The sequence below is a fragment of the Poromitra crassiceps genome (genome assembly GCF_964638095.1).
Source record: "Poromitra crassiceps genome assembly, chromosome: 6".
Classification (NCBI taxonomy): Eukaryota; Metazoa; Chordata; class Actinopteri; order Beryciformes; family Melamphaidae; genus Poromitra; species Poromitra crassiceps.
The window spans coordinates 50272035-50282268 of NC_139627.1; the positions used below are offsets into that span (position 1 = coordinate 50272035).

General features: G+C 50.2%; 1 pseudogene across 1 annotated transcript; it reads left to right on the forward strand.

Annotated features, from left to right (window-relative positions):
- The first annotated feature begins 711 nt into the window (after nucleotides 1–711).
- LOC310777965 (DNA-directed RNA polymerase II subunit RPB1 pseudogene) lies at nucleotides 712–6378 on the forward strand (annotated as a pseudogene). Its single transcript has one exon. The product of its transcript is annotated as a DNA-directed RNA polymerase II subunit RPB1 pseudogene (transcript).
- Nucleotides 6379–10234: the final 3856 nt, after the last annotated feature.

Genomic DNA, 10234 nt, shown 5'->3' on the forward strand with positions numbered 1-10234 from the left:
AAAAAATTCTAATGCTAAATTCATGGCGGGCCACTTAAAAACGGGGAGCGGGCCGCAGTTGGCCCGCGGGCGGTAGTTTGGCCACCCCTGCTCTAATGACATCACTGATGACATCACAACAACCTCGAGTGACATCACTGATGACATCATTGATGATTTTATCACTGACGATATCATGACTGATGACATCACAATCGTGACACACACCGCCGCCCACACCGCGCCACAGACACCACCTATTTTAACTAAAGAAAGACTAGGGTGGAGAATGGAGATGATGCGCCATGGCTGTTATGTACTTATGGAAATCGCCCCGGGCGAGTTAGCAAAGTCATTCTTTCAGCAGCCAAAATGGATAGGCCCACTATTTTTCTATATATATTTTTTTACTTTAGCTGTGCATAGGTCTTAAGTGATGTCATAAGTGCAGCTGTGATGTCATCGGTGATGTCATACATGCAAGATATAATAAGCAATGTTTTAGCTTTTCAGTTAGTCTCTCTCTAGTCTCTCTGATTCTCTGTTGTCGACTGCCACGTACTTGATCTGCTGCCTTACTCCTGCCTGTTTTGCTCCAATAAAGCTTGAAAGACATCTCTGTGGTTCTTATCGTCACCTGACATCTCTGTGGTTCTTATCGGTCACCTGCAGTGAGTTCCCATTTCAATAATCCAGCAGTTCTACTTCCCTACAGTTTGCATACTAGACAGGATGCATGGATGGCCATCCGGTGACAGCGCATGCCCATTGCGCCTCATCAGGAGAGTGCAATTCGGCATCCTCAGCCCAGATGAGCTTAAGCGGATGTCTGTTACAGAGGGGGGAATCAAATACCCCGAAACCACAGAAGGAGGGCTTCCTAAACTTGGGGGCCTCATGGACCCGAGACAAGGGGTGATAGAACGATCTGGAAGATGTCATACATGTGCAGGTAATATGACAGAATGCCCCGGCCACTTTGGGCACATAGAGCTGGCAAAGCCAGTTTTTCACGTTTGCTTTATAACAAAGGTTATGAAGGTTCTTCGATGTGTCTGCTTCTTTTGCTCCAAGCTATTAGTGGATTTGAATAATCCCAAGATGAAAGACATCCTGTCTAAATGTAAAGGGCAGCCCAGAAATCGACTGGCACACGTGTTCGAGTTGTGCAAAGGCAAAAACATCTGCGAAGGAGGGGAGGAGATGGAGACTGAGGAGGACATCAGGAGCCACGGAGGTTGTGGCCGCTACCAGCCATGTATCAGACGCTCTGGCTTGGAGCTGTATGCCGAGTGGGAGCATGTCAATGAGGACTCCCAGGAGAAGAAGATCCTGCTGAGCCCTGAGCGCGTGCATGAAATCTTTAAGCGCATCTCAGACGAGGAAGACATCATCTTGGGTATGGACCCCAATTTTGCCCGGCCCGAATGGATGATTGTGACTGTGTTGCCTGTGCCTCCCATCGCTGTCAGGCCTGCTGTAGTCATGCAGGGCTCGGCTCGCAACCAGGACGACTTGACCCACAAACTGGCCGACATTGTCAGGATCAACAACCAGCTGAGAAAAAATGAGCAGAGCGGTGCGGCGGCTCACGTAATCGCAGAGGATGTCAAGCTGCTTCAGTTTCACGTTGCCACTATGGTGGACAACGAGATTCCAGGCCTGCCCAGGGCAATGCAAAAGTCTGGCCGCCCCCTCAAATCCATTAAACAGCGTCTGAAGGGCAAGGAGGGGCGAGTCCGAGGGAATCTCATGGGGAAGCGTGTGGACTTTTCTGCACGAACTGTCATCACCCCTGACCCCATGCTGCAAATCGACCAAGTGGGCGTACCACGATCCATCGCAGCCAATATGACCTTCCCAGAAATTGTCACACCCTTTAATATTAGCAGAATGCAAGAGATGGTGCGAAGAGGCCACAGCCAGTACCCAGGAGCCAAATATATCATCTGTAACAATGGAGACAGAATTGACCTGCGGTTCCACCCTAAACCAAGTGACCTTCATCTGCAGATTGGCTACAAGGTGGAAAGACACATGTGTGATGGCGACATCATCATCTTCAACCGACAGCCCACACTACATAAAATGTCCATGATGGGGCACAGGGTCCGGATCCTGCCCTGGTCCACCTTCAGACTCAACCTCACTGTGACGACCCCGTACAACGCCGACTTTGACGGGGATGAGATGAACCTCCACCTGCCGCAGTCCCTTGAGACGAAGGCAGAGATCCAGGAGTTGGCCATGGTGCCGCGTATGATTGTCACACCCCAGTCCAACAGGCCCATCATGGGAATTGTGCAGGACAGCCTCACAGCTGTGTGCAAATTCACCAAAAGGGACGTTTTCTTAGATAGGGGTGAGGTAATGAACCTGCTGATGTTCCTCTCCACGTGGGACGGTAAAATGCCTCAGCCGGCCATTCTCAAGCCTCGACCCCTGTGGACAGGCAAGCAGATCTTCAGCCTCATCATTCCCGGACACATCAATGTCATCCGAACGCACAGCACCCACCCAGACGAGGAGGACAGGGGGCCATACAAACACATCTCACCTGGGGACACCAAAGTCATAGTGGAGAACGGTGAGCTGATCATGGGCATCCTGTGTAAGAAGTCTCTTGGGATGTCAGCCGGCTCCCTTGTCCACATCTGCTACCTGGAGATGGGCCATGACATCACCAGACTCTTCTACTCCAACATCCAGACTGTCGTCAACAATTGGCTGCTCATTGAAGGTCACTCCATTGGTATTGGTGACTCCATTGCTGATGCAAAGACGTACCTTGACATTCAGAATACCATCAAGAAAGCCAAACAGGATGTGATAGAAGTCATTGAGAAAGCCCACAACAATGAGTTGGAGCTGACCCCTGGTAACACACTAAGACAGACCTTTGAAAACCAGGTGAACCGCATCCTGAATGACGCCCGTGACAAAACGGGATCCTCTGCTCAGAAGTCTCTGTCTGAGTACAACAACTTTAAGTCCATGGTGGTGGCTGGATCCAAGGGCTCAAAGATTAACATCTCACAGGTTATTGCTGTGGTGGGGCAACAGAATGTAGAGGGTAAGCGAATCCCCTTTGGTTTCAAGCACCGCACATTGCCTCACTTCATTAAGGATGACTACGGCCCTGAGAGCAGGGGCTTTGTGGAGAACTCCTACCTGGCCGGCCTGACGCCAACTGAGTTCTTCTTCCATGCCATGGGAGGCAGAGAGGGACTGATCGATACAGCTATCAAGACTGCTGAGACTGGTTACATCCAGCGCCGTCTGATAAAGTCCATGGAGTCAGTGATGGTGAAGTACGATGCCACGGTGCGAAACTCCATCAACCAGATGGTACAGCTGCGCTACGGCGAGGACGGCCTGGCCGGGGAGGCTGTGGAGTTCCAGAACATGGCAACGCTGAAACCCTCCAACAAGGCCTTCGAAAAGAAGTTTAAGTTCGACTGCACCAGCGAGCGGGCGCTGAGGCGCACACTGCAGGAAGATGTGGTGAAAGATGTGATGACCAACGCCCATGTGCAGAGCATCTTGGAGAAGGAGTTTGAAAAGATGACGGACGACAGGGAGATCCTTCGGGCCATTTTCCCTACTGGGGACAGCAAGGTGGTGCTGCCATGCAATCTGGCCAGGATGATCTGGAATGCCCAGAAGATCTTCCGCATCAACACTCGCACCCCCACAGACCTCAATCCTCTAAGAGTGGTTGAGGGAGTTCATGATCTTAGTAAGAAGCTGGTGATTGTGAATGGTGATGACCCCCTGAGCAGGCAAGCGCAGCAGAATGCCACGCTGCTCTTCAACATCCACCTGCGCTCCACCCTCTGCTCCAAGCGCATGACGGATGAGTTTCGCCTGTCCACAGAGGCCTTCCACTGGCTGCTAGGAGAGATTGAGACCAAGTTCAACCAGTCCATTACCCACCCAGGTGAGATGGTTGGGGCTCTGGCTGCTCAGTCACTGGGAGAGCCTGCCACCCAGATGACCCTGAACACCTTTCACTATGCCGGCGTGTCAGCCAAGAACGTAACACTCGGTGTGCCGCGTCTCAAGGAGCTGATCAACATCTCCAAGAGGCCCAAGACACCCTCACTGACTGTTTTCCTGCTGGGCCAGGCAGCATGTGATGCTGAGAGGGCCAAGGACATCCTGTGTCGACTGGAGCACACCACCTTGCGCAAGGTGACAGCCAACACTGCCATCTACTATGACCCAAACCCCCAGAGCACAGTGGTCACAGAGGATCAGGAGTGGGTGAACATCTACTATGAGATGCCTGACTTTGACGTGACGCACATTTCACCCTGGCTGCTGCGCATCGAACTCGACCGCAAACACATGACCGATCGCAAGTTGACTATGGAGCAGATTGCTGAGAAGATAAAGGCAGGTTTTGGAGACGATCTGAACTGTATCTTCAATGACGACAATGCTGAGAAGCTGGTTCTGCGAATCAGGATCATGAACGGTGATGAGAACAAGTTCCAAGAGGATGAGGAGGTGGTGGACAAAATGGATGATGATGTCTTCCTGAGGTGCATCGAGTCCAACATTCTGACAGACATGACATTACAAGGCATTGAGCAGATCAGCAAGGTGTACATGCACTTGCCTCAAACTGACAATAAGAAGAAGATCATCATCACAGAGGATGGTGAGTTCAAGGCCTTGCAGGAGTGGATCCTTGAGACAGACGGAGTGAACCTCATGAAGGTCCTCAGCGAGAAGGACGTCGACCCCGTCAGGACCACCTCCAATGACATTGTGGAGATCTTCAGGGTGCTGGGGATTGAGGCTGCGCGTAAGGCTCTGGAGCGAGAGTTGTACCACGTAATCTCCTTTGATGGTTCCTACGTAAACTACCGTCACTTATCTCTGCTTTGTGACACCATGACATGCCGCGGTCACTTGATGGCCATCACACGTCACGGCATCAATCGGCAAGACACAGGACCCCTCATGAAGTGCTCCTTCGAGGAGACGGTGGATGTGTTGATGGAGGCGTCGTTCCACGGGGAAAATGACTCCATCAAGGGTGTGTCGGAGAACATCATGCTAGGCCAGCTTGTTCCAGCCGGCACCGGCTGCTTCGACCTTCTGCTGGATGATGAGAAGTGTAAATACGGCATGGAGATCCCTACCAACATACCTGGCATCAGCGTGGCCGGACCCCCTGGAATGTTCTTTGGCACGGCACAGAGCCCCATGAGCGGCATGTCCACTGCCATGACCCCATGGAACACCGGAGCTACCCCAGCGTACCGTGCATGGTCCCCCAGTGTTGGAAGTGGCATGACCCCTGGGGCAGCAGGATTCTCACCCAGCGCAGCATCCAATGCAAGCGGCTTCTCTCCAGCCTACTCCCCGGGCTGGTCCCCCACTCATGGGTCTCCAGGGTCTCCGGGCCCTGCCAGCCCTTACATCCCCTCCCCAGGGGGCGCCATGTCCCCCAACTACTCACCCACCTCCCCGGCCCATGGGCCCCATTCCCCCGGGGGCTACAGCCCCCAGAGCCCGGGCTACTCTCCGACGTCAGCTTCCTACTCCCCTACTTCTCCTTCTTACTCCACCAGCCCCAACTACAGCCCCACCTCCCCCTCCTATTCCCCCATCTCGCCCAGTTACTCCCCTACCTCGCCCTCTTACTCACCCACATCCCCGTCCTACTCACCCACCTCTCCATCCTACTCACCGACGTCCCCGTCTTACTCTCCCACCTCCTCATCCTACAGCCCCACCTCGCCCAGCTACAGCCCCACATCACCCAGCTACAGCCCCACATCACCCAACTACAGCCCCACGTCGCCCAGCTACAGCCCCACATCACCCAGCTACAGCCCCACGTCGCCCAGCTACAGCCTGACGTCTCCTACCCACTCTCCCACCTCTCCATCCTACTCCCCAACTTCCCCATCTTACTCGCCCTCAAGTCCTCGTTACACACCCCGTTACATCCCGCACACCTACACCCCCAGCTCGCCGTCCTACAGCCCCAGCTCCCCCTCCTATTCCCCCACCTCTCCCAAATACACCCCCACCTCACCCTCTTACAGCCCGAGCTCCCCAGAGTACACCCCCATCTCGCCCACCTCCCCGACATTGCCCAAGTACTCGCCCACCTCTCCGACCTACTCCCCAAAGACACCCAAATACAGCCCCACCTCTCCCACCTACTTGCCCACCTACAGCGCCACCAGCCCAAAATACTCCCCTATCTCCCCTACTTACTCCTGGACCTCGCCCAAGTACTCGCCCACCTCCCCTCCCTACTCGCCAACTAGTCCTAAAGGCTCCACTTACAGCCCGACCTCGCCAGGATACAGTCCCACTTCGCCCACCTACAGCCCGGCCATCAGTCCCGATGACAGCAACGAAGAGAACATCTAATGCGCTATGAAGATGGGGAGGCAGCTGAGAGGCCCCTATCTGCTCCAAAGAACACCCCCCCTCCCTCAACTCATGGCGGACAACCGAAGGAACTAGAAGCAGCTGGGGGCAGTGGTGCTTACTAGCAGCTGAGCAAAGCCATATGGATTCCAATTGACTCAGACGACTAAAGAAATTTGGCCTGAGCCACAAATTCCTCAGGGACTTCTACAGAGACACCATTGAGAGGCTGCTGACCGGCTGTTTCATTACCTGGTATGGTCCGGGAACTGTACCACCATGGACTCAGCGGTGCCTCAGGAAGTCCCGGAAGATCAAGGACACGACCCACCCGCACAACAGCCTGTTCTCCCTGTTGCCCTCAGGGAGAAGATACAGGGTCCCAAAAGCACGCAACAAACGTCTGCATCTTTCTGCAGGCCATGAGACTCCTCAATAGATAACACACACACACACACACACACACACACACACACACACACACACACACACACACACACACAATAGTGCAATAAATGATTGTCATTGCACACTTCCACTGACACGTGGATGCTGTGAACACTTTTTTTTTTTTACATTTATTCTATCTTATTCTATTTTAATACTTTATTACTTCTACTTTATTACCTTTCCTATTTTACTGTTTGTCTTAATTGCCCTTCACATACTGACATACACTGTTTATTGTTTGCCCTATTTAACTGTTGCCTTATTGCCTATTTGTTGTTTGCTGTGATTTTGCACCTATTTACCTGCTGCACCTTGTCTGTAACGGAGCCCACAAGAATTTCACACGTGCGTACTTGTACAACGAACGGAGTGACAATAAAAATCTTGAATCTTCGTTCACACCATACGCTGAAGCAACGCTCAACCTAAGCTCAACCTACGCTCAACCTACGCTGAAACCCACAAGTTTCATTTTGGCGTCCTTGTTGCCAGCTGCCAGACATGAAGTCAATGGGAGTTGTGTAAAATGAGCCCGCTACAGCCTCTGAAAGACAGTAAAATTAGCTGCGAAATCATTTTGGCTGATGCCCCAATGCAGCTGATGCCCCAGGGCACTCACCCTGCCCATATAGTTGCTAATCCGGGCTTGGCGGGTGAGGCTGCGCAGCAGTGAGCTGCGGGTGAGGCCACGCAGCGTATGCGTATGCGAGCTGCAGGGTGGGCGAGGCTGCGCAGCGGCTGAGCTAGCGAGCCCACGTAGTGGGCGAGCCTAGCAATCGAGCGCGCGTAGCATGCGAGATGCCTATTATCTACATCAAACTCTTGAGCTACTTCTGCGCTCACTCAGAATGTCAAAATATGAGTGACGTGTGACGTTTCAGGGGAAAGCCCTTCCTCAGACATGAATGAAGTGTAGTGACACACCCCTTAAATACCCTCGCAGGGGTCACCTGACACATCATGTGATACATAGCTACATAGAAGAATTAGAAAACATACAATACACTTATTCGACCAGTATACAAAATAGCCAAACAGCAACCGGCAATATCAAAACTTGAATGTCTCAAAGGGCAGGTAATGTACCGGCAATTTCAGAACAACTTGAATATCACATAAACAAAGGTTATCAGGTGTAAACCGTCATAATGAAATGGAATATTAATAAGAAGTGTGATTTAACTATTAAAAATAGGTTGTATACTACTTTGAAATTGTGGTAGTAGTAAAAAATATGAAGATACCACAGCTGTGAAGAAGATGGTGTGAGGCCCACACAATGTTATTAAATATGGTGTAAAAACCATTAATGGAGCAATACCACATGACTGGATAAAAAACACAGTACAGAGATGATTATAGACAGAGCATTATTCATTACAATGTGGACACAATGAGATGAACACACACAAGCACACCTACAAAAGGACTACAAAAATGACTACAAAAATGGCCCTAAGTCAAAATCTTCATCATTCAGCCCTTTTGGGCCCTGAGTGTCCAGGGTGAAAATCCACAAGGCCTCTCTTTTAAGTAATAGAGAGAGTTGATGTCACCTCCACGTACAGGGTGTTTGACAAGTTGACAAGTTGTCAGTGACAATGACCGTTCTTCCTCCAACTCTATTGCTGTCACTCAAGGTTGTGGACCAGGTGGATGTTTCAAACCCTAGCCCTCGACTTTCTGCTGGACCACGGACTCCGTTCAGAGGTAAAAGCACCTTCATTCCCCCCAACAAGAGAAATGCATCAATAGATACATACTGCAGACTAGTGGAGAAGGATGTTTCCCTCCTTCTAGGTAAAAAGAGGGAATATAAGGTGGCCAACAACCTAACAAAGGAGCAAAAAATGGAACTTAAGTTGTTAAAAAATGACAAGTCTGTGGTGATCCAGAGTGCAGATAAGGGTGGAGCGATTGTCGTCATGGATCGCTCAGCTTATGACAGTGACATTCAAAGACAATTAGGCAATACCACTTTTTACAGAAAACTAAGTCAAAACCCTACATTGGATTTCAAACAACGCATCAGAAAGAAATTGGATCAGCTCCTCGAGATGGGGGAAATCACCAAACCAGAACATGCATTTATGGTGGTAGACTTTCCTGTTACACCGGTGCTCTACACCCTCCCCAAGATTCATAAATCTTACACAGATGTCCCTGCTGGCCGCCCTATTGTAGCCGCCATTGGCGGTCTAACAGAACACATTTCAGCATTCGTGGATTATTTCCTCCAACCTCTTGTCATTTCTCTTCCATCCTATGTTAAAGCCTCTATGGAGTTCATTAAGATGATTCAATCCATTCAGTTACCAGACGGAGATTGCTTTTTTCTCACCATGGACATTGAATCTCTCTACACAAACGTACCTTTTGAAGGGGGATTACAGGCTGCAGAGTTTTTCTTAAATAAAAGGACTGACTGCACCCCCAGTAGGCTACTGAATGCATTGTAGACCTCATTGAGATTGTGCTCACCTGGAACTTCTTTTTGTCTGGCTCTGACTTTTACCACCAGGTGTCAGGCACGAGCATGGCGGCTAAAATGGCTCCTAGTTTCGCCTCCCTCTATTGTGGACTCTTTGAACATGACATCATTTTCAATGATCATCACAACCTGCATCTACCCTTCATCAGCAACTGGAAGAGGTATATTGATGACATTTTCTTTGTTTGGAAAGGATCTGAAACACATCTGAAGGAGTTCCATGACTTTATTAATAGCAACAGTCGTCATCTGAAATTCACAATGGAATATGACATGCATAAGATGAACTTTTTAGATATTCTTGTATACAGTGATGCAAATAATTTGGGCTCCAACCTATACCGTAAAAGTACGGACAGAAACTCCATTCTGCATGGACATTCCTTCCATCCAATTCCACTCAAAATAAGTCTGCCCATCTCAGTTCAACCACATTCGCCGCATCTGTAGTTCCGATGATGACTTTCAAGCCCAGGCTGCTGACCTAGAAACTCGTTTCCAACAGAGACAGTATAAACATCAATGGGTCACACGTGCACGTCACCGGTTTGAAAATGTATCACAAGCAGAGTGTCTCAGCCACACCAGATCCAGAGCATCTGCGTCTAGAGTTAATTGTATAATCCAGTATTCACCCCTTGGCAGGGAATTCCAATCTATTATTCAAAAATACTGGCACATTATAGAATCTGATCCAGCTCTCAAGTCCCTCGACACACCACCTGGGATCGTCTATAAGAGACCAACTAACTTAAGAAACCTGCTTGTGAGAGCCTACCTCCCACCTCCAGCCCAGCCCCACTTCTTACAGTCTATCCCTCACGGTAACTACAGATGCGGCAACTTCACTCAGTGTAACTTCACACACAAAGCCACCACGTTTACTCATCCACATACAGGAAAACCCTTTAACAT